This window comes from Lithobates pipiens, unplaced genomic scaffold, assembly GCF_037356315.1.
Source record: "Lithobates pipiens isolate NorthernLeopardFrog02 unplaced genomic scaffold, aLitPip1_a1.2 Scaffold_61, whole genome shotgun sequence".
NCBI classification, from domain to species: Eukaryota; Metazoa; Chordata; class Amphibia; order Anura; family Ranidae; genus Lithobates; species Lithobates pipiens.
In genome coordinates, this window is record NW_027507883.1 from 2,100,637 (window position 1) to 2,124,584 (window position 23,948).

At 46.6% G+C, this 23,948-nt stretch overlaps 2 pseudogenes; both read right to left on the reverse strand.

Annotated features, from left to right (window-relative positions):
• Positions 1-11,380: 11,380 nt before the first annotated feature.
• Positions 11,381-11,499, reverse strand: LOC143958647 (5S ribosomal RNA; annotated as a pseudogene).
• Positions 11,500-11,975: 476 nt separating this feature from the next.
• LOC143958737 (5S ribosomal RNA) lies at positions 11,976-12,094 on the reverse strand (annotated as a pseudogene).
• Between the last annotated feature and the right edge of the window lie 11,854 nt (positions 12,095-23,948).

Below are 23,948 nucleotides of genomic sequence, written 5' to 3' on the forward strand. Positions count from 1 at the left end.
GCCAACCACCGGGATTCAATTTCCGACCAGCGGTTGTGAGACCTCTGGGTAAACCAAGAAGTGACCGCGCGGAGTTGGGCAGCCTGATAGTACCTGACTAGATCCGGGAACGCTAACCCCTCATCCGATCGGGAGGTGGTCATGACCGAGCAAGGTATTCTGTGCCTTTTATAGTTCCACGTGAATCGAAGTAGGTCCCTTTGCAATTTTTTCAGGTGGGAAGAGGGTATGGGAATGGGGAGGGTCTGAAAAAGATAGAGGAGTTTCGGGGAGGATTGTCATTTTCACAGAGGCTATCCTACCAAGAAGAGAAATTTGGTGTTTCCGCCATTGTAAAAGCAGACGCCTAATATCTCCATAAAGGGATGGATAGTTTGCCTGATAGAGGGAGGTATAGGTTGGGGTGATGTTTACCCCCTGGTACCGAAGGGAAGTGGACTTCCAGTGGTAGGGAAAGTTAGATCGTAGATGGTCCACCTCCGGCGGTGGGATGTTAATTGGAAGGGCTTCTGACTTTGACGCGTTAGGTTTGTAGCCCGATAGTGCACTGTAACGATCTAATTCCATATGCAGGTTGGGCAGGGATATCCTGGGTTGGGTAAGGGTAAGAATTACGTCGTCCACAAATAGCAAAATCTTAAATTCCTGGCCTCGCACCGGAACCCCTCTAATAGCTTGGTTCCGCCTAATGGACGCCGCCAGGGGTTCGATACAGAGGGCGAATAGCAAGGGTGACAGCGGGCATCCCTGACGCGTACCGTTGGAGATGGAAAAAGGCGAAGAGGTGGCAAAGGGGGTCTTCACTTGAGAAGATTGGTTGGAGTAAAGATGTTGTATGGCCCGCAAAAAAGGTCCCTCCATCCCTATGTGGGTCAGCGTGGCGAACAGGAACCCCAATCTATCAAATGCCTTTTCTGCGTCCAAACTTAGGAGCAAGGACGACACTCCCTCCCTGTTCGCCACGTCGACCAGGTCTATTACCTTCCGGGTGTTATCCCCTGCTTGGCGGAGGGGGACAAAACCCACTTGGTCCTTGTGGATCAGGGAGGGTAGGACCCTGTTAAGGCGCAGAGATAACAATTTAGTAAAAATTTTCAGGTCTGCGTTCAACAGCGCAATGGGTCTATAATTTGCGCAAAGGCTGGGGTCCTTATCTGGCTTAGGGATTAAGGTAAGGAAGGAGCGTTGCATATCCGAGGGGACGGGTGTATTCTGTAGAAAAGCGTTAAAGAGGCTACTCATGTGCTGGGTCAGGAGGGGGGAAAATGCCTTATAGTATTCGTAGGGCAGACCGTCCGGACCCGGGGATTTATGTGCGGGGAGGGATTTGATGGTCCGTTCCACTTCTTCCTCCGTGATGGGCATGTTCAAAATGAGCAAGTCCGATTCACTAATATTGGGGATGGCGCTGTCGGACAGGTACTGCTGTATACGCTGAAAAATCTCCACCGACACAGGGTTACTAGGGATGTCAGGACTAATATAGAGCTCCGCATAAAAGCCTGCAAACGTATCAACTATGTCTTTGGGGTGGGAAACAACCGCTTTAGTTTTAGTTTTGATCTGGTGCGGGGCGGAGAGAAGAGTTTTGTCTTTGAGCTTCCTAGCTAAGAGGGAGTGTGCCTTATTGCCCCTATCATAGTACGTCTGTTTGATCCTCAGCAGAGCTTTCTCAACCCGGCGAAGCGCCAGGTCCGCAAGCGCCATGCGCAAATTGACAATTTTCCTAAGGAGTGGCACTGTCGGTGAGGCCTGCAGTTTCTGTTCTAACTGTCTAAGTTCCTTCTCGGTGTTTAGCTTGGTGGCCACGACATCCCACTTCAAGGCCGAGGAAAGCGCAATGCATCTACCACCCATTACCGCCTTGTGGGCTTCCCACACAGTGGGGAGGGGGACGTCTGGGGTCAAATTCTCAACAAAATAGTGACACAGGGTCGAGGCTAATTCCGATTGGGAGGGAAGGTGCTGCAGAAGGAAAGTGTTCAGCTTCCAGTTATATGGCCGAGTTACCGGGGGGCCTAATTCCAGGGTGAGTAAGATCGGGGCATGGTCCGACCAGGAGATCGGCAGGATAGACGCGCCACACGTCGCTCTCAACGTAGCATTATTGGTAAAGAAATAATCAATACGAGAGTGCATATGGTGGGGGGCTGAGTAGTATGTGTACTGCCGATCCCCAGGACGGAGAGCTCGCCAGGCGTCAAACAGTGCATAACAGCGAGTAAGCTGCCGAAAAAGCCTTGAGTCCCGGAGGGCTCTGGGCGAGGGCACGCGGGTGGGCGCCATCTGACGATCAGCCGTGGCCGAGTGAGCCAAATTAAAGTCTCCCCCCACCACCAGATAGCCGTGGTCCTCTTTAAATAAATGTGCAAAAACCCTGGAGAGGAAGCTATGCTGATGGACATTAGGAGCGTATAGCGTACACAGGGTAATCGGTCGTGACTGCCACGTACCCTTAAGTATCAGGAAGCCCCCCGGGGATCGCTGTAATGATCAGTATAAGTAAATGGTGCTCCTTGTCGGATCAGGATAGCCACCCCTGCTCTCTTATGGGACCCGAGGATTGATACGCAAGCGGGAAGCTCCTGGAGGCGAAGGCAAAAGATCCCCCCTGTCAAAATGCGTCTCCTGAACCAGGACAATATCTGCCCCCGACTGTTTAAACTCCCTTAGTGCCAGATGCCGTTTCCGGTTTGAATTTAGGCCATGGAAATTCATGGATAGAATCTTAGCCATCAGTCAAGTCTGGGGGGGGGGGTAGGAGTGCGGTCTGTGTCTAATAAATCTTACCCGGTAGCAACGTCCAAGAGGGACCGCCAGGAGCCAGGAGCAGACGTGTTCCGGCCGTAGGGCCCCGCCACTACGTTTCCAGTCCCTGCAGACAGCGGAATGATGACAGAGGAGAGAAGAGAGGGGGAGATAGAAAGAGAGAGAAGGGAGAAAAAACGTTAGAACAACAAGAAAGGTATCACAAAGAAAACATGGGCCCATAATTGGACCAAACATAGGGCAATATTCGACCCCGGGTAAAAAGGTCATCCAGGTCTGCACGGATTCCCAGGGGGCCATCCGACCCAGCTCACGAGGCGTGGGCCCGGCGGCCGCATAGGAATCCAGGTCTCCTCATTCAGGCCCTAAGGATGAATAGAGGAGTGTAAATTGTGTAAGAACTTGAACAGGAGCAAAATCACTAAAAAAAAAAACAACCCAAAAAAAGGGTAGGGGAAGGGTCGTGAGAGCAAGGAGGAACCCACTCTCCCGAGTCTCCCAAACATCAGCCTAAGTGCAGAAATTTGTTGATAAGGCACCAAAGGGGAAGGGGTAATGAGTGCAACTGGAACCAGGGCAATACAACATCCGAGCACTAAGCCGCTGAGCGGTCAAGGACGCTGCGGAACTTCATCTCCACTGTCAATAGGTCGCAGAGGGCCAACCAGGCATCGATGAAAGAAGAAAAGAGTCATTTGGAAAAAAGGAAGGGCCGGGATCTTCAGCCAGGGCCCTGTCGCTTAGACTTGTTTTGCGTTTCCCGGTTTCTAGGTCATTGCGTGAAGGAACCTTCTGCCACAGCGTCGGAGGTGTGGGTTGTGTAGCGATAAGGTCCCAATCGGGGATCCGGGGGGGCGGATGCCCAGATCTTCACTGAAAGTCGGCAGATCTTCAGGATACCGCAGAGAGGCCAATTTGCCCTGATGTTTGGCAGTGAGGCTAAATGGGAAACCCCATCGGTAAGGGATCTGGGCGTCTTGCAGGATACGGAGCAAGGGTTGGAGAAGTCTACGTAATCCAGGAGAGGTCCGGAAAAAGTTGCACTGGGTGGTTCCGGAAAGTCACCTCACGGACTAAACCGGCTTGTCTCAGGATATCCTCTTTAAGGTGGAACGAGTTGACTCTACAGATAGAAGGAGAGTGTTAAATAATTCCTGCAAGATAATCTGAGCGTCCTCCGGGCCCTCAGACTCCGGGACCCCTCGCACTCTGATGTTATGCGGCGCCCCCTGTTATCCAAGTCCTCCACATGACGCTGCATATCTCTCAGGAACAGATGGTGTTCAGCCGTTTGCGTTTGGGTCTTGTGGACCGCTATCTTGGCCTCTTGTATCTCCTCCTCAGCCATCTCCACCCGGTCCGCAAGGTGCTTAAGGCCAGAGTGGAGCATTTGTATTTCCGCCCGACACGTGGATTTGACATCTTCAATCAATTGTTTTTTTTTTTTCAAATATATATTTTATTTATTTAACTCTGGTAGGGAATACCCCACAATACAGGCAGTAGAAAGACAAAAACAATTAGAGCCATCAATACAGAAAGCAATGTGGTATCAAGAGCGCGTAGTCACTCAAACAGTGCAGTGAACAAGATACAATAAAACAACAGGATATATAGGAGATCCTTGCTTTCGCAGAAAGTAAGAACAGTGAACCTGCAAGCTCCGTGAAATGCTACAGGAGTGGGGTACAATTTCCAAGCCTCCTCCGACTAACCACAGGGAGGAAACTCAGAGTTACCGGAGATGGATAGGGGTAAGGATTAGGAGGGGCGGGAAGGGGGGGTAGAGAGGAAGAGGGGGGAGGGGGAAAGAGATGAGGGACAGAAAAGAAAAAGAGTAGACCGAGCAGACATGGCGGTGGTTCAGGTCATCCACTCCACAAATGGGACCAAGGGAGGATCAGGACTTTTAGCAAAGATTGGCCTTCCACGGAGAATATAAACAAGCACCAGCTATCCCATGTTTTTTTATATGTTTCTTGTTTGTGCTGGGCAGTAAGTATGAGGTCCTCCAGTTTCCGTATGTCTTCTACTTTCCGCAACCAGTGCGCCACTGTTGGCGGGGCACTGTGCTTCCAGTAAAGGGGAATACACGCCTTAGCTGCATTGAGAAGGTGACACATAAGGGATTTCCTATATTTTTTAAGGGGAATCACTGATAAATGAAGCAAAAAGAAAGCGGCATCTTCCGGGATGGGGTAGGCCGCGAACTTCTGGCATATACGACGGACCTCCACCCAGAATGACCGCAGCCTGGAGCAGGACCAGAACACGTGGAGCAGAGTACCCTTCTCCTCATTACAGCGCCAGCACCGATCCGAGGACGAAGGGTAGCACTTGCTCAGCCTGGAAGGCGTTAGGTACCAACGGGTAAGGATTTTAAAGTTGGTTTCCTGCATCTTGGTACAAAGAGAAGATTTGAGGGCTAGAGTGATAATACGGTTTGTTTGGAGCGGTGAGAATTCACGGTCAAGGTCCCGTTCCCATTTAAGTAAACAGGGTAGTACAGGTGGGTCTACAGGTGAGGATAACAGGGCATAGGTCTGGGAAAGTACGTGGGTCAATGGGTCAGTCGTTGAGCACAGGTTCTCAAATGGCGTCAGGTGTTGTGCAAAGTCCCGTGGGTGTGGTAGTGATTGTAGGAAATGAAGTAATTGTAAAGCCGTCCAGAACGGTAGGCACCCCTGAAACTACACCCCCTTATTGGCACAACGCTGAAACACAGTCATGGCGCCGCCGCCAGGACTGCCCTTATTTCTGATATCTCTCCCCTGCTTCCCATCTTAGGTCATCCAAGTTTTGAACCGGGTCTACACTATGCTACCTACGCATCTCTGGTTGACGCCGGCCACGACAATGCGGCCAATTTCTTGATGGAGGGGAGATGGCCCTCCTGATGCTACAGTGAGTTCCATCAAGGAGGGCCATCTCCCCTCCATCAAGAAATTGGCCGCATTGTCGTGGCCGGCGTCAACCAGAGATGCGTAGGTAGCATAGTGTAGACCCGGTTCAAAACTTGGATGACCTAAGATGGGAAGCAGGGGAGAGATATCAGAAATAAGGGCAGTCCTGGCGGCGGCGCCATGACTGTGTTTCAGCGTTGTGCCAATAAGGGGGTGTAGTTTCAGGGGTGCCAGGAGTTCCTTATAGCACCACAGCGCTCCTTTCAAGGGTACGCGGGTCTGGGCCTGTTCAAGCTGTACCCAGAGTTTGGATGCTCCATTACGCCTCCAGTCAATGATCCTCCCCAAGTGGGACGCCAAGTAGTAGTTACGTATATCGGGAAGTGCAAGGCCCCCCCAATGTTTGGGGAGTGTCAATTGCGCATAGCGTAGCCTGGGTTTCTTATGTGCCCAGACAAATTTGGTGAAAAGAGACTGCACTTGTCTAAAAAAAAGAGGTGGTATATGTATGGGCAGGGCCTGGATGAGATAAATAAATTTGGGTAGGATGTTCATTTTCAGGAGGTTACATCTCCCAAACCAGGAGTGGAGACCTCCCTGCCATTGTTCTAGAAGTAACCGAGACCTAGTCAGTAGAGGTGGAAAGTTAAGGTCAAATGTCTGGGCAATGCTAGCCGGAATTTTCGTACCTAAGTATGTCAGAGCTTTGTCCGTCCATTTAAAGCTAAAATTGGCCCGTAAATCAGAGAGGGTTCGAGGCAGTACTGCTATGCCCATTGCTTCGGACTTAGTAAAGTTTATTTGCAGGTGGGAAATCGCACCATAGAGCTGGAATTCTCTGAGGAGGTTCGGTAATGAGATTCTGGGATTAGTCAGGGAAAATAAAAGATCATCCGCATAAGCTGATATTTTATAGTGAGAGGTACCAATTCGTAAGCCTGAGATATCCGGGTTCCGCCTAACATAACAGAGAAACGGTTCCAGGGAGAGGGCGAAAAGCAAGGGCGAGAGGGGGCAACCTTGTCTCACTCCGTTCCCAATGGGGAAGGGACTCGAGAGGACTCCGTTCGCCTTTACTTGAGCTGTAGGGGTAGAGTAGATATTGGAGATCCACCGCAACATTGTATCTCCCAAACCTATGTGGCGTAGGACAGAGAACATATAGCGCCAATTGACTCTGTCAAAAGCCTTTTCGGCATCTGTATTGACCAACACACAGGGGACTTTTTGGGCTTCTGCAATGTGAAGCAGGTTCAACACCTTAATGGTGTTGTCTCTTGCTTCTCTGTTGGGTATGAACCCCACTTGATCTAAGTGTACAAGGGACTGGATGTGGTGCGCTAGTCTAGTGGCCACAATTTTGGAGAATAGCTTCAGATCTAGGTTTAAGAGCAAGATCGACCTATAGCTACCACATTGGCTAGGGTCCTTCCCTTCCTTAGGGATCAGGGAGATATGTGCCCTCAGAGTGTCTCTCTGAAAGGAGGTATCCGCACCTAGTGCATTGAAGAAGGTCACCATTCGTGGGCCCAGCAACGGGAAAAAAGTTTTATAGTATTGGGCAGTAAAGCCATCCGGCCCTGGAGCCTTATCAGCTTTTAAAACATTAACTGCCAGTTGTAGTTCCTCTAGAGTAATGGGCTCCTCCAGAAGAGCCCTCGTCTCCAGCGGGAGTGAGGGAAGCTGGGAGTTGGTAATATACTCGTCCATTTGAGACTGGCTATGGGTGGAGTCAGGTAGGTTATAGAGACCCATATAGAAGTCTCTAAAGGCGCTAGAAATCTGCGTCGGGGTAGAGACCTTCAGGCCTTGCGGGGTAAATACCTGCGGGATATAGGATGCTGATTTGATATCCCTGACCGCCTTGGCTAATGTTTTCCCGCATTTGTCGCCGCTTTCATAGGATATACGTCTGGAGAATTGTACCGCTGCTTTTGCTTTATACTGGAGAACCTCGGTTATTTGCGTGCGGAGGGTCAGCAGTTCCGTCTCCAACTGCGGCGTGGGGATACGTTTGTGTTGGGCTTCCACCGTAGCCAATTTGGCAAGCAAAAGGTTAAGGTGTTCAGTCCGTTTTCGTTTAATAAGGGCCCCGTGTTTGATAAATACGCCCCGGATGACCGTTTTATGAGCCTCCCAGAGAATACCAGGATCGCAGCCCGGCGTGTCATTGTCTCTAAAGTACAGGCCAAGCTCTTTAGTAATATCTGTAAGAATGTCGGGTATCTGTAAGAGGCTCTCGTTGAGCCGCCAAAAAAGAGATCTCGGAGAGGGATGGTCACTGAGGGAGTAAGTCATAGATATGGGGGCATGGTCCGACCAGGTAATCTGCCCCAAAGAGGTGGCGGATACCAAGTGGAGCTGGTCATGTGGCACTAGAAAAAAGTCTATTCTGGAATAGGTTTTGTGTGGGGTAGAGTAGAAAGTGTAGTCCTTCTCATTGGGGTGATGGAGCCGCCATACATCCCACAGCTGGTTGTCGTGGAGTGTTAGGGCAATTCGCTTCTGACAAGCGGGCGATAGGGAGGACTGTCCTGAGGATGTGTCAAAGGAGGGAGATAACGGAACGTTAAAGTCACCGCCCAGGATCAGCTGGCCCGACTTAACATTCATTAAGTGCGTTAGGGTACGTTTAAGGAACCTGTCCTGTAGTACATTAGGTGCGTAGAGGGAGGCTAGCGTAAATTGCAGCTCCCCAATCAGGCCGGTCAGAAAAAGGTAACGTCCCTCGGGATCTGCCGTAACCGCCTGGCATTGCCAAGGCAGCTTACTAGAGACCAGGATGGACACTCCTCTAGATTTTGAGGTGGGGTTCGTTGAGTGATATACCTTGGGGTAATGTCTATTTCGGAGCAGGGGAAGTTTATCATCCCGAAAGTGAGTTTCTTGGATAAAGACTATATCCGCATGAGCCTTTTTAAGGTCATGTAACAACATCCTTCTTTTCTCTGGGGTATTCAGGCCCTTAGCATTTAAAGATACCAATTTAAAGGAATCCACCGCCATGTCTAGGGAAGGAAACTAAGAGAGATAGGAGGGGAAGAAAGGACAGGTAGAGGGTGCGAGAGAGCGGGTAGAGATGAGGTAGGAGGGGGAGGGTTGTGTGGTAGAGAGGCGGAGGGCTGAGCCCCTGCAGCGCCTCCGCACCCCGCGTGGGGGATGGGGTAGCAAACTAAATGGAAGACACTAGCTTCGTTCGTGCACCACCACGGCAACCCGGGGGTACACTACGGCCTACGTGGGGTGGGGGTAGACAGAGGACCGGTGTTGAGGTCCCGGTCTCCTCGTCCATCCCGGCATAGAATGGTAAAATTGCCAGCATAAAATAGTCAAACAATACAAAACATAACAGTCGATAATGAGGTAACCTCAAGGTAACAGGAGGCAATCCAAGCAACAGTGCGAAGAGTCAAAGTACCTGCGGGGGGTGCCGAGGAGTTGTCCGTCGAAGAAGGTGATAGAGGCAGCTACCGCGGCGGTGGGTCCGGGAGCACACACAATGGGAGGGACGTAGCAGCACAGGAACTGGATAGGCCGGTCAGGTGTATGGCGTTGCGGGAAAAACAGGCTGGGACCCCCTACACTTCACGGTCGTCTTCTTGCGAGAGGGCTCGGGGACGTCTGCTTCCCCTCTGCGTTCTCCGCGGCAGTGGGGCAGAGGATCCAGAGCTAGTCGGTCGTCCTTGTGTGCGGGGGAGGTAGGCCAGCCAATTCGGAACTTCCACTGGGTCCGAGCTCCGGAAGGGCCTCCTGCGACCGCAACAGAAAAGAGCGCTGGTTTTTGATGAAGGTCACCGAGATAGGAAACCCCCAGCGGTAGGTAGCATTGCATTGCCTGGCCAGGGCCAGAAGGGGTTTCAGTAAGGCCCGTCGGTACAGGGTCGGTCTGGAGATATCAGGTAAAATCTTGACTCGAGCCCCATCAAAGTCAATGTCACCCGTTTCCCAGGCTCTGCGCGCAATGATTTCCTTGTGCGTATAGTGGTGCAGACGGCACAGTAGATCTCTGGGTCGGGCTGGGTCTGATGATTTAGGGCCCAGGGCCCTGTGGACCCTGTCCACCTCTATTCTGTCCGGTAGTTGGTCACCCGCGATTTGACGGAATATCGCCGTGACCGTGGCTAAGAGATCCCCCGGTCCTGTGGCCTCCGGAATGCCGCGGAGCCGCACATTATTCCGGTGGCCCCGGTCCTCCATCTCTTCCATACGCAGCTGCATCTCCACCGCAGCGCGGAAGTGGTCCCTCTGTTGCGACTCAAGCGAAGCCACTCTCTGTGCCAGGGATGTCGCTGATTGTTCGCCCGCCGTAACGCGGGTGTCAAGGCACTGTACCTCCTGCTGGATGGCCGCCATCTCCGTCCTGTGCGCCGCCTCCACCCTTCCAACGATAGCTTCTATGTCCGCCTTAGTTGGTAGTGCCTGCAGAATGGCCCTCAATTCCGGATCTGCACTATACACCGGTACGGTCCCGGGATCACCCATCTCCGCGGACGGCGCCGCCGGGGAGCCCGGGTACAATAACAGGCTCCTCGATCCCTCCGACAAGGGTGGCTCCTCCGCCATTCCCGAGACAGGAGAACCCGAGCCACGCGGCTCCGCCATCTTGGGATCCGAGGGCCCTGCACTCGAGCACTGAAATAGCCTTTGCAGGTCGCCGGAGGCTTGGGAAGAGTCAGCTCGGTTATGCAGCAGTTTAGTGCGCTGGATTGCCCGTTTCTTAGAGGACATTATGCTGGGTGCAATAGCAGTAGAAAGACAGGTTGGATACAAGGAGGCCGGGAGCTCAAGAGAAACACAGCTTCACCCGGCCATGTCCAGACCACGCCCCCCTTCAATCAATTGTTTAAAATCCTCTTTGGTAGGGATCGCTTGTAAGTATAACTGCCATTGAGGGTGCAGTGGTGGCGTGGTTAAGTCTCCCGGATCGTCCCGATCCATGCGATGACGTGGCGACAGTGGTCTAGGGTCCACGGGTCCAGCAGTGCAGGAGGAGGGAGCATGCTCAGGGGGAGAATCCCACACCCCCGTCCACTCAGAGGTATGGACCAAGAGAGGTGGCCGGTGTCGTCCCCTGTCATCCTTGGGAGGAAGGGCTACGGGTCCCCCAGAGTATGCTGACACCCCTGGTTGTCCCCTTTGGCCACGTGGGGGGAGGGGGGCCCCGAGGGGCCCATTTTCTGAGTCTTAGAAGGGGGCGACCCCGAGACAGGGTTCAGCAGGGGTCCGTCCATTCCCCCGGGCCCCCGGTACGCCCAGGATAGTGGCTCCTCAGGGGGGGAGGGCAGGGAAGTCCTCAGCAGCAAAAGAGAGGGGGGACCCCTCGGATACAGCACAGATCTCTGGGGCCGTCCGGAGCATCCTAGGCAGAGCCAGAGGTCACCTTGGGAAACAAGGGAAAAAAACAGGTCAAAGCCAACAACTTAAAAAGAATCCTACGGCATCCGGTATTCCCAGGCGATCTCCCAATCAAGACACTAACCAGGCCAGATCCTTCTATGTCACCTGGTCTTCCCAGGCAGTCTCCCATCCAGGTACTAACCAGGCCTGATGCTGCTAAGCCTCTGAAATCAGACGAGATCGGGTGCTTTCAGGGTGATGTGGCCGTAAGCGTTCTCTTCAAGACACGCCCAACCCTCTTGACAAACGCCAAGATGGTCGCCTTGAGAAACAAGCGAAAAAAACAGTTCAAAGCCAACAACATAAAAAGAAGCCTATGGCACCTGGTATTTCCAGGCGGTCTCCCATCCAGGTACTAACCAGGCCCGACACTGTTTAGCCTCTGAGATCAGATGAGATTGGGCACTTTCAAGGTGATGGGGCCATAGGTGTTCTATTTAGACACTCTCAACCCTCTTGACAAATACCAAGATGGTTATCTTGGGAAACAAGTGAAAAAAAACAGGTCAACGCCAACAACATAGACCCTGGCGGTCTCCCATCTGACCCAGAACCTGCTTAGCCTCTGAGATCGGGCGCTTTCAGGGTGATGTGACCTCAGGCGAACGCTTTGGGACATACTCAAAACTCTTGACTGATGCTAAAATGGTCACCTTGGGAAACAAGCGAAAGAAAAACAGGTCAAAGCCAACAATATAAAAAGATTCCTACGGCACCTTTAATTAGGTACTATCCAGGCCGGACCCTGCTTAGCCTCTGAGATCAGATGAGATCGGGCACTTTCAGGGGGATGTGGCCGTAGGAGATTTCTTTGGGCTCTCTCAGCCCTCTTGACGAATGCCAAGATGACCACCTTGGGAAACAAGCGGAAAAAAAAACCATGTCAACGCCAACAACATAAAAAGAATCCTACGGCCCCTGGTATTCCCAGTTGGTCTCCCATCCAGTTACTAATCAGGCCCAACAATGCTTAGCCTCTGAGATCAGACAAGATCAGGCACTTTCAAGGTGATGGGGCCATAGGCGATCTCTTCGGGCACTCTCAACCATCTTGACAAACGCCAACATGGTCATCTTGGGAAACAAGCGAAAAAAAAAAAGTCATTGCCAACATTGGAGGCTAAGCAGGGTTGGGCAATCAGTTTCCTTGCCTGAAATAGGCATCTCAGAACTGCCATCTGGCTACTTCCCAGGTTTCCAACTCCTTCAACTAATCCCAGGAGACAATACTTCGCCTCCATCCTGGTGGAGGTTCCAAACACCCGATCAATGGTTCCTGTCACCTCTGTCCAGTAGCGGATCAACTTCGGGCATCTCCAAAACATGTGCATCATGTCTCCCCCCATGTTCCCGCACCGGGGGGCAACTTGCGTCCGGCCGTTCGGCCAAACTGAAAAGGTTTACGAGGAGCATAATAGGTTCTATATAATAAGAACAGATGTGACATCCTCTGTGAGGAGAGCCACAATTCAGGCAGGATTCCTGTGGCCAATTATAGCTCAGGGGGGTTTAGTACACACCCCACACTATATAAGGACGCCAGCGCGGCGGCCTTGTATAGTGTGTTGCGGTGGTCTAGGAAAGAGGACGATAGGTAGGGACAGTGTCTTTACTGCTTGGGAACCTGGCACTGTTACAGTGGGTGTTATGTGCCTCCTGCACAGTACGCACCTGAAGCTACCCTTTATTACTGGTGTTCAATTTCTGCAATACATGCATCTGCAGTGCAGAAGTTAGAGTGGGTGTTGTGTGCCAGTATACACCTTATTGCTGGTGTTCTGTTTCTGTAATACAGGAACCTAGTTACAGTGCTAGGGTGTACAGAGAAGCTGGTATATATAGAAGACTACAGCATACAGAAGAAAGGCTAGTGAATACAGAATACAGATTTGTGCATGTAGATAGGCTTGAGTATACAGAGATGCTAGAGTAAACAGTGAGGCTGGGGTACACAGAGAGGCTAGTTTAAAGAGAGGCTAGTATATACAAAGATGTTAGTGTATATAGAGAGGTTAGTGTATAGAGAGAGTCGAGTGTATATAGAAAGGACAGTGCATATAGAGAAGCTAGTGTATACAGAAGACAGGCTTGGGTATACATCAAAGCTGACATTCTATACAGAAGACTGGTTAGTGTATACAGAGAGTCTAGTGGGTACAGAAGACAGGCTGGTGTATTCTAGCTAGTTTTTACAGTCTAGTGTATACAGAAGACAGGCTGTGGTATACAGAGAGTTTAGTGTATTCAGAGAGTCTAGTGTATTCAGTCGGCGAGTGTATACATAAGACTGGCTAGTTTACACAGTGTTTACAGAGATGCAAGGGTGTACAGAGAAGCTGGTATATATAGAAGACTACAGCATACAGAAGAAAGGCTAGTGAATACAGAATACAGACTCGTGTATGTAGATAGGCTTGAGTATACAGAGATGCTAGAGTAAACAGTGAGGCTGGGGTACACAGAGAGGCTAATTTAAAGAGAGGCTAGTATATACAAAGATGTTAGTGTATATAGAGAGGTTAATGTATAGAGAGGGTCGAGAGTATACAGAAAGGACAGTGCATATAGAGAAGCTAGTGTATACAGAAAGGGTATACATGAAAGCTGACATTCTATACAGAAGACTGGGTAGTGTATACAGAGAGTCTAGTGGGTAAAGAAGACAGGCTGGTGTATTCTAGCTAGTTTTTACAGTCTAGTGTATACAGAAGACAGGCTGTGGTATACTGAGGGTTTAGTGTATTCAGAGAGTCTAGTGTATACAGTCGGTGAGTGTATACATAATACTGGCTAGTTCAGACAGTGTTTACAGAGATGCAAGGGTGTACAGAGAAGCCAGTATATATAGAAGACAGAAGAAAGGCTAGTGAATACAGAATACAGACTCGTGTATGCAGATAGGCTTGAGTATACAGAGATGCTAGAGTAAACAATGAGGCTGGGGTACACAGAGAGGCTAGCTTAAGTTAGTGTATATAGAGAGGTTAGTGTATAGAGAGAGTCGAGTTTATACAGATAGGACAGTGCATATAGAGAGACTAGTGTATACATCCAAGCTGACAGTGTATACAGAAGACTGGGTAGTGTATACAGAGATTCTAGTGGGTACAGAAGACAGGCTGGTGTATTCTAGCTAGTTTTTACAGTCTAGCATATACAGAAGACAGGCTGTGGTATACAGAGGGTTTAGTGTATTACAGAGATGCAAGGGTGTACAGAGAAGCTAGTATATATTGAAGACTACAGCATACAGAAGAAAGGCTAGTGAATACAGAATAAAGGCTGGCTTCTACGGAGAGGCTAGTGTATGCAGAACACTATCTAGGGTATATAGAGAGGCTAGATTATACAGAGAGGCTAGTGCATAGAGTGAAGCTATTGTATATAGAAGCCTGGTTAGTGTATACAGAGAAGCTAGTGTGTACAGAAGAAAGGCTAGACAGGCTATAAAGAGAGACAAGTTTTTACAGAAGACAGTTTGGGATATACAGAGATGCTAGTTTATACAGAGAGACTAATGTATACAGAAGACAGGCTAGGGCATACCGAAGACAGAAGACGGGCTAGTGTATTCAGAACATAGGCTAGTGTATATCGAAGACAGGCTATTGTATGCAGAAGATCGGCTAGTGTAAACATGCTGGTGTATATAGAGAGGCTAGTGAATTTAGAGGGTAGGCTAAGTGATAACAGAAGACAATCTGGGCTATACAGAGACATTTCATCATTTCATCCAGCTCACATCTCTATTCTGCCATGTTATGCCTTTTCATTCTTATGCTAAATATAGATCACTACACGATTTTAATCATCCACATCAAGCATGCAACAAAACTATCATACATATAAATAAACCATGTACTCTTTTGCTCTATTTTGCATATTTGTAATTCTCCACATCAACTGTCACATTGAGTATGTGACAGTCCCGACACACCATCCTGACTTATTTTTCTTTATTTCTTATTAGAAATAGAGAGTACTATCTCAGAATCCGGTTACATCTATCCACTTCGATGAGTTCTACCGCTAATTGTACGGTAATGCAAAATGTTCACAAAACCATCCATTTGCTACCAGACATGCTGCACATACTAAGAGTAATGTAACTATCGCTCGCTAACGATATAAACAGTTTTATTGCTTTTCTGACATTAACCGAGTATCTCTGACATTAACTGAGTGTCTCTCTGCACTATGATCTTAATAATAATAATAATAGGATTGTGTAATGCAAAGATCAACTAGTCTTTTAAATTTAGACTAACGCAACTATTTCTAGGCCATTTTCAAGCTAAGCTTTCAATCTCTTACCTTTGAACAGCCATACTTCCTACCTACAATATTAAGCCATTTAAATATCCTATTTGTCGCCTATATTATACAACTCTCTGAAAAGCCTATATGTAGAGAATAAAACTAGTCTTACATCTTAATAAAACAGTTTTATTGCTCAACCAGTATCAGCTGTCATGACAAATAAACGTTTCCACTATTTGACTCTATTTTCTGTATTACTTCTTTCTCTCCACCTTAACTGTCACAGTTAAAACACAGTGACAAAACATTTCTTTTTGCCGCAGCAAAATGTGAGAAAAGCAGTGTAAGCCGTCTTTCTGCCACATGCTTCAGAAAATGAATGTACCGCTTTTAAATCCATATCAATTCCACATAACCGTGAACCGTCTTACAATTTTAATATTTACTGATAGCAATTACTGATATTAAATTATGACTATACCAGTGGAAAAGTACCGCGTAATGAAATTAATCATAATCTCAGCGTTAACTCAGCTGATAAATTTACGATTTACTCAACGATTTAAACTTAGATTTTTTTTCATTCTAAATCTATTTAATCTTAAATAATTTATACTATATTCTACTGTACTCTTAAATTATGTACTGTCGTTCTGTATTTTAGCCGTGCTCATATTTCGTTTTATGTGGCAACCATCGAATCTCATTGCTATTCCGACATTCTGCTTTAATGAGGATATTACTTTGCAACTATCCCTTGATCCCTTTTGTGTATTCACGTTATATCGACCTATATATACTGCCTCAATATTTTCCTAATTTGTTTTGCTATACTTATTATTATTATATTATAGAGATTACTAACTCTACTAACATTAGTTATAATGTCTACAGCTAATTTTACGTTAAAGCAAAATTCACACAAAAACCATCTTTTTAAAACCTTTACACATTAAGAGTAATGCAGCCATCTCTCGCTACCTCTATGCAATAGGATTCTCTTTCCAGTGGAAACGGAAAACAGTCAGTGTAAGCCGTCTTCGTTCGCAAAAAAATTAATGGAACGATTTACACGTTGGAATTTGCAAGCTACGTCAATTTACTCTTAAATAATGTACCTTTGCATTTATCCCTTGACTTTGCAACTATCCCTTGATCCCTTTTGTGTATTCACTATATCTCGACCTATACATACGGCCTCAATATTTTCCTAATTCACTATATCTCGACCTATAGTCAATATTTTCCTAATTTGTTTTGCTATACTTATTATTATTATTTTATAGAGATTACTATCTCTAACTCATTGTAACAAGTTATAATGTCTACAGCTAATTTTACGTTAAAGCAAAAGTCACACAAAACCATCTTTTTAAAACCTTTTACACACTGCACATTAAGAGTAATGCAACCATCTCTCGCTACCTCTATGCAATAGGATTCGCTTTCTGACTCTATTTTGTGTATTACTTCTTCTCCACATTAACTGTGATTGTTACACATAATAACACTTGCAACACATTTTTTAACAGCAGCAAAATGTGAGAAAAGCAGTGGGACGGTTTACTTGATTGAGAAGTGGTTGCAGTAGCAAAGCATAGCAATACAGTTTGATTATATTAATAACACATAATGCAACTATTTTACATTCACATCATGCATACATCCTAATGTAAGCTGTCTATCACTATTAATGTTCATGGTTACTGATACAATATGCCGATAACCAGTGGAAACGGAAAACAGTCAGTGTAAGCCGTCTTCGTGCGTAACAAAATTAATGGAACGATTTACACGTTGGAATTTTCAAGCTACGTCAATTTACTCTTAAATACCCTTTAGCTGCTTAGCTCACACTTTGCTGTATGTAGCCGCGTTTACATGTAAGTAACCAATGGGGATTGACATTTCATGTCCATCTCACATCTCTAATGCAATTTGTCTCTTTGCCATGTCATACTTTGCCAGTTATTATACTTTCTCATCCGATAGAAACCTAGGCGTTGCTGATATTTCATGATTACAGCAATCATCTCATCTAATTGCTATTCCGACATTCTGCCTTGGTATTACTTTGCAACGCTCTATTGAACAATGTAAAGGTAAGCTAGATATTTTGTGTATTTCCTCTTAAACTCGACCAATATATACTGTCTCAATATTATCCTTTATAATTTTGCTAAATTAGATTATAGAGTTTGCTATGTCTAAATCCAGGTTACCTACTCCCCTTTTATTACGTGTACTGCTAATTTTAGGATAATACAAAACCATCTTATTGCTTCTTTACACGCAGCACATATTAAGAGTAATACAATGCTACCAATGTGAACAGTTTAATTGCTCTTCTCACATTTAGCTGGTATCTCTCTGCTATAGGAAACTGAATTTGTACCACAACGATCACTCATCTAATATCAGTCCACTCAGTGCTACCGGGATAACTTTTACATTTGGAGTAATGAAATGATTTCTCAGTCATTTTGGAGCTACTGCAAATAACGCTTCCGATCTCTTTTCAACTGCAATACTTAATCTGTGCAATATTATTTAGCTGCTTAGCTCACACTTTGCAGTATGTAGCCGCGTTAACTGTATTAATGGTTACATGTAAATAACCAATGGGGAATAACATTTAATGTCTATCTCACATCTCTAATGCAATTTGTCATACTTTGCCAGTTATTATACTTATTCATCCTTAAAGACACGTAAGGATCCTGAAAAACGATAGAAGCTTAGTCACGTCGTTGCTGATATTTCATGATTACAGCAATCATCTCATCTAATTGATATTCCGACATTCTGCTTTGGTATTACTTTGCAACGCTCTATTAAACAATGTAAAGGTAATCTAGATATTTTGTGTATTTCCACTTAAACTCGACTTTTATATACTGTCTCAATATTATCCGTTCTAATTTTGCTAAATTAGATTGTAGAGTTTGCTATGTCTAAATCCAGGTCTACTGACCTTTATTAGGTATACTGCTAATTTTAGGGTAATACAAAACCATGTTATTGCTTCTTTGCACGCTGCATATTAAGAATAATGCAATGCTACCGTGAACAGTTTAATTGCTCGTCTCACATTTAGCTGGTATCTCTCTGCTATAGGAAACTGAATTTGCACTACAACGATCACTCATCTAATATCAGTCCACTCAGTGCTACCGGGATAACTTTTACATTTAGAGTAATGAAATGATTTCTCAGTCATTTTGGAGCTACTGCAACTAACGCTTCTGATCTCATTTCGACTGCAATACTTAATCTCTGCTATTGCAGAATATATACCTGCTTAGCTCACACTTTGCTGTACGTAGCTGTGGGGATTGGCATTTCATCTCTAATTCATATTCACAATTCTAATGCAGTTTGTCTTTTTGCCATGTCATCCTCTGTTAGTTATTATGCTTTCTCATCCTTGTGCTATATTTGGGGTATATTCACTACATGATTAAAGACACGTAATGAACCTGATTGATAAAAACCTACACACGTCGTTGCTGTTATTTCGTGTATTTCCACTTAAACCCGACCTGTATATACTGTCTCAATATTAATTTTAGAGTTATTTTGCTATATTTATTATTAGTATAAACAGATTACTATCTCTGAATCCTGGTAAACCAGCTCACACTAAACCATCTAATTTCTACCTTACACGCAGCACATATTAACATATTAACATTTAGCCGGTATCTCTCTGCAATAGTAAACGAAATGTGTAGATCACTCATCTAATATCGTCTTTTCAGTGGTAACGGAACAACTTTTACGATTTCTCAGTTTTATGAAGCTACTGCAACTAACGCTATGGATCGCTTTCCTGATAAATTACGCTCTGCAATATTAAGCCATGTAAATTGTCCTATTGGTCTGTTAACAATGCTATGTATAATAATACAAATCTTTCAAAAGCAATATCGTCTCACTGCAATACTTACACTCTGCATAATATATATGAATAATGCGAATAATGATAATAATGCTAATAATAAAGTCGTCTAAAACTCGGCTATAAGTAGAGAATAAAACTACCTTACATCAAAATAAACCAAGTACTGCCAAACCAATAACGGCCAATTACTTAACGTCTATCAGTCAATGACTTAACAAAATAAACTTAGCACTCTATTTTGTATAGTTGTAGTTCTCCACATTAACTGTCACATTGATATCACCACTAACAAAACACCACTTTTTAACAGCACCAAAATATGAAAAAAGCACTTTACATGTTTCAGAAGATGTTGCATTATAAAGTCCTGTCTTCGTTACACGCTAGCTTTTCTGTATACATTAATCTCTCTGTGTACACCAGCCACTCAATATAGACTAGCCTTTCTGTCTTCTGTATACACGTGCCCGTAATCTATATACACTAGCCTGCCTTCTTTTTACAATAGTCTCGGTGTCCCAGCCTCTCTGCATACACTAGCCTCACTGAATTCCCCAGACTGTCTTCTGTATACACAAGCCGATCTGTAAAAAAAAAATCTGTATACCCAGGACCTTCCTCTGTATAATCTAGCCTATCTGTATACACTAGCCTGTCTTTTGTACAAATTAGCTTCTCTGTAGCCGGTCTTCTGTATACACGAGCCTCACTGTCTACTCTTGGTTGTCTTTTGTATTCACTAGCATCTCTTTATACATTATCTCTCTGTATACCCAAGCCTCTCTGTATACACTAGTCCACCGGTATACACTAGCAAGTCTGCATACACTAGCCTCTCTTAGTAACCCAACTTCTCTCTCTGTATACCTTAGCCTCCATCTCTGCATACCCAGGACGTTCTTCTCTATAATCTAGCCTATGTGTATACACTAGCCGGTCTTCTGTAGACATTAGCCTCCCTGTATAAACTAGCTGGTCTACTGTATACACTAGTCCGTCTGTATACACTAGCAAGCCTGCATACACTAGCCTCTCTGTGTAACCCAGCCTCCATCTCTGCATACCCAGGACGTTCTTCTCTATAATCTAGCCTATTTGTATACACTAGCCTGTCTTTTGTAGACATTAGCCTCTCTGTATAAACTAGCCGGTCCTCTGTATACACTAGTCCATCTGTATACACTAGCAAGTATGCGTACTCTAGCCTCTCTCTCTGTATACCTTAGCCTCCATCTCTGCTTACCCAGGACGTTCTTCTGTATAATCTAGCCTTTCTGTATAATCTAGCCTATCTGTATACACTAGCCTGTCTTTTGTACACTTTTGCCTCTCTGTATAAACTAACCGGTCTTCTGTATACACTAGTCCGCCTGTATACACTAGCAAGTATGCATACTCTAGCCTCTCTCTCTCTATACCCTAGCCTCCATCTCTGCATACCCAGGACGTTCTTCTGTATAATCTAGCCTATCAGTATACACTAGTGACCATCTTGGCATGTGTCAAGAGGGTTGAGAGTGCACAAAGAAATTGCCTACGAGCACCACACACTGAAAGTGCCCAATCTCGTTTGGTCTCAGAGGCTAAGCAAGGTTGGGCCTGGTTTGTACCTGGATGGGAGACTGCCTGGGTTTTCCAAATGCCGCAGGCTTCTTTTTATGTTGTTGGCGTTGACTTGTTTTTTTTGTTTGTTTCCCAAGGTGACCATCTTGGCGTTTGTCAAGAGGGTTGAGCGTGCCTGAAAAAATCTACTATGGCCGCATCACCCTGAAAGAGCCAAATCTCATTTGATCTCAGAGGCTAAGCAGGGTTGGGACCTGGTTAGTACCTGGATTGGAGACCGCCTGGGATTTCTCGATGCCATAGGCTTTTTTTTTTAAGTTGTTGGCATTGACTTATTTTTTTTTTGTTTTATTCTTTTATTAAGTATAAGTAGAACAACATAAATATAACAGTCAACCATATAGCATGACCCAGGGTCACAATTACATGGTAAGAAAAAATAGCCAGCCAAATAACTCTGGGTTCTCAGAGGGGAGTCCTAGAGTTTCATGCAGAAAAGAGAGAAACCCCACCTCGGACATGTAGTACAGTATAACTAATGCAGCTCCGTTTGGACTTTAGCCAAAATTTTTATATCTGCTTGGAGCAGTGAGATGGGGCGATAGGAATCCGGGGAGTGGGGATCCTTTCCTGGCTTGGGTATCACTATAATAACTGCCTGCCATAGAGTATCAGGTAGGGACCCAGAGTCAAATATGTGTGTATATAATCTCAACAATTCTGGCACTAGTGTCTCAGAGTAGTGGGCATAGAAATCCAGGGGAATACCATCCAGTCCAGGGGCCTTAGCCGTTGCAAGGGATGCCACCACTAGCCTAATCTCATCTGCTGATATCGGGGCCTCAAGAGACTCAACCTGAGCCTCAGACAGGTAGGGAAGAAAGATATCTCGGAGGTACGCCCCCGTCTCAGTTCTCGGCCTATGCACCTGCGACTCATAAAGGGCAGCATAGTAAGCACGAAACATGGTGGCCACTGTTGGCGGATCAGCCACCTCCTCACCCCCATTGTCAGTCAACGAAACCACCACCGGGGGCTTGGAGTCCCGATGCGCCAAGTAGGCCAGCAACTTTCCCGCCCTCTCTCCTTGTTCAAACACCCGTTCCTTAACAAAAAACAACTTTTGCTTAGCCTGTTCAATGTGGAGGTGATCTACTAGCCTTGTGTGGTGACGTAATACCTGGGCCTTAGCAGGTGTGGGGTCAGTAGTGAAGTCAGTGGTCACCAAGTCCAGCTCCCGTAGGGCATTAGATAGCAAAGTCTTGGAGGTACGCTTCAACCGGTTAATCCGGTGTGTTAAATTGGAGCGTACGTGCAGTTTAAAAGCCTCCCAGGTACAGTCAACCGGAGCCGTCCCCTGATTAGTAGTAAAGAAAAACCCCCATTCGTCCCCTAAGTCTTCGCTGGCCGGGTACAACATGGCGTACTTGAGGTGATGTGCCCTAAGGCGCCTCTTGACTTCCACAAATCGGGAACGACGTTTTTGAACTTCTGCGGAGAAGTCAGGAAACACTGAGATATGTCCGTTCTGAAACAGGATGTTGCCTTTTTCACGAGTAAGGCGAAGGATGGCATCCCTATCCCGGTAATTTAACAGCTTAGCAATGCACGTGCGAGGAGGTGCCCCCTCCGGCGACGGGCGGGCAGGCATTCTGTGGGCCCTTTCAATAATAAATGAGGTAGAGAACGCTTCCCTACCGTAGGCCTTAATCAGGAGAGATTCCAAAAATGTCGCCGGGTCAGCCCCCTCGGGGCCTTTCGGCAGGCCGATAACGCGGAGGTTAGATCTGCGGGCCCTATTCTCAAGGTCGTCCTGTTTCTGGGCCAGCTGCTGGAGCTGCCTTTGCACATCCTCTTGGGCATGCTGCAGAGGTAACAGGACATCTTCGGCCGGACTGATCCGGGTTTCAGTTTCCTTCACTCTGTCACGCAGTTTAGCCATGTCCTGTCGGATAAGTGAGACATCCACCCTAACCTCCTCAAGTTTAGTTGTCAGTGTGGTCTGGCAGGTAGAAATCGCCTCAAGCACCTTCGCCGTGTCTGAGGTAGCAGGTTCTGCAGCCGGAGTGGACTGTCCGCCATGTTGGCCCTCATAGTCCCGCCGGAACTTTTCTAGAGATGCCGCTGCTGCAGACTGCTTCTTCGTCGGAGACATCGTCCCAATGTATACACAAGAAGGTAGCAGGTATTACACCGGTAAAATCGTAGGTAAAACAGTTAGTGGGCACCCAGGATCACTACAGGAGATCGCGGTAGGAGCGGAGCTCAGGTCACAAGCGTCCTACTCCATTGCTGTCCAGGCCACGCCCCGTGCCATAGGCTTCTTTTTATGTTGTTGGCTTTGAACTGTTTTTTTCGCTTGTTTCTCAAGGCGACCATCTTGGCGTTTGTCAAGAAGGTTGGGCGTGTCTTGAAGAGAACGCTTATGGCCACATCACCCTGAAAGCACCCGATCTCATCTGATTTCAGAGGCTTAGCAGCGTCAGGCCTGGTTAGTACCTGGATGGGAGACTGCCTGGGAAGACCAGGTGACATAGAAGGATCTGGCCTGGTTAGTGTCTTGATTGGGAGATCGCCTGGGAATACCGGATGCCGTAGGATTCTTTTTATGTTGTTGGCTTTGACCTGTTTTTTTTCCCTTGTTTCCCAAGGTGACCATCTTGGCATTTGTCAAGAGGGTTGAGAGTGCACAAAGAAATTGCCTACGGGCACAACACCCTGAAAGCGCCCAATCTCGTTTGGTCTCAGAGGCTAAGCAGGGTTGAGCCTGGTTTGTACCTGGATGGGAGACTGCCTGGGTTTTCCAAATGCCGCAGGCTTCTTTTTATGTTGTTGGCGTTGACTTGTTTTTTTTGTTTGTTTCCCAAGGTGACCATCTTGGCGTTTGTCAAGAGGGTTGAGCGTGGATTTGATCTCAGAGGCTAAGCAGGGTTGGGACCTGGTTAGTACCTGGATGGGAGACCGCCTGGGATTTCTCGATGCCATAGGCTTTAGTTTTAAGTTGTTGGCATTGACTTATTTTTTTTATTTTTATTATTCTTTTATTAAGTAGAACAACATAAATATAACAGTCAACCATACAACATGACCCAGGGTCACAATTACATGGTAACAAAAAATAGGCAGCCAAATAACTCTGGGTTCTCAGAGGG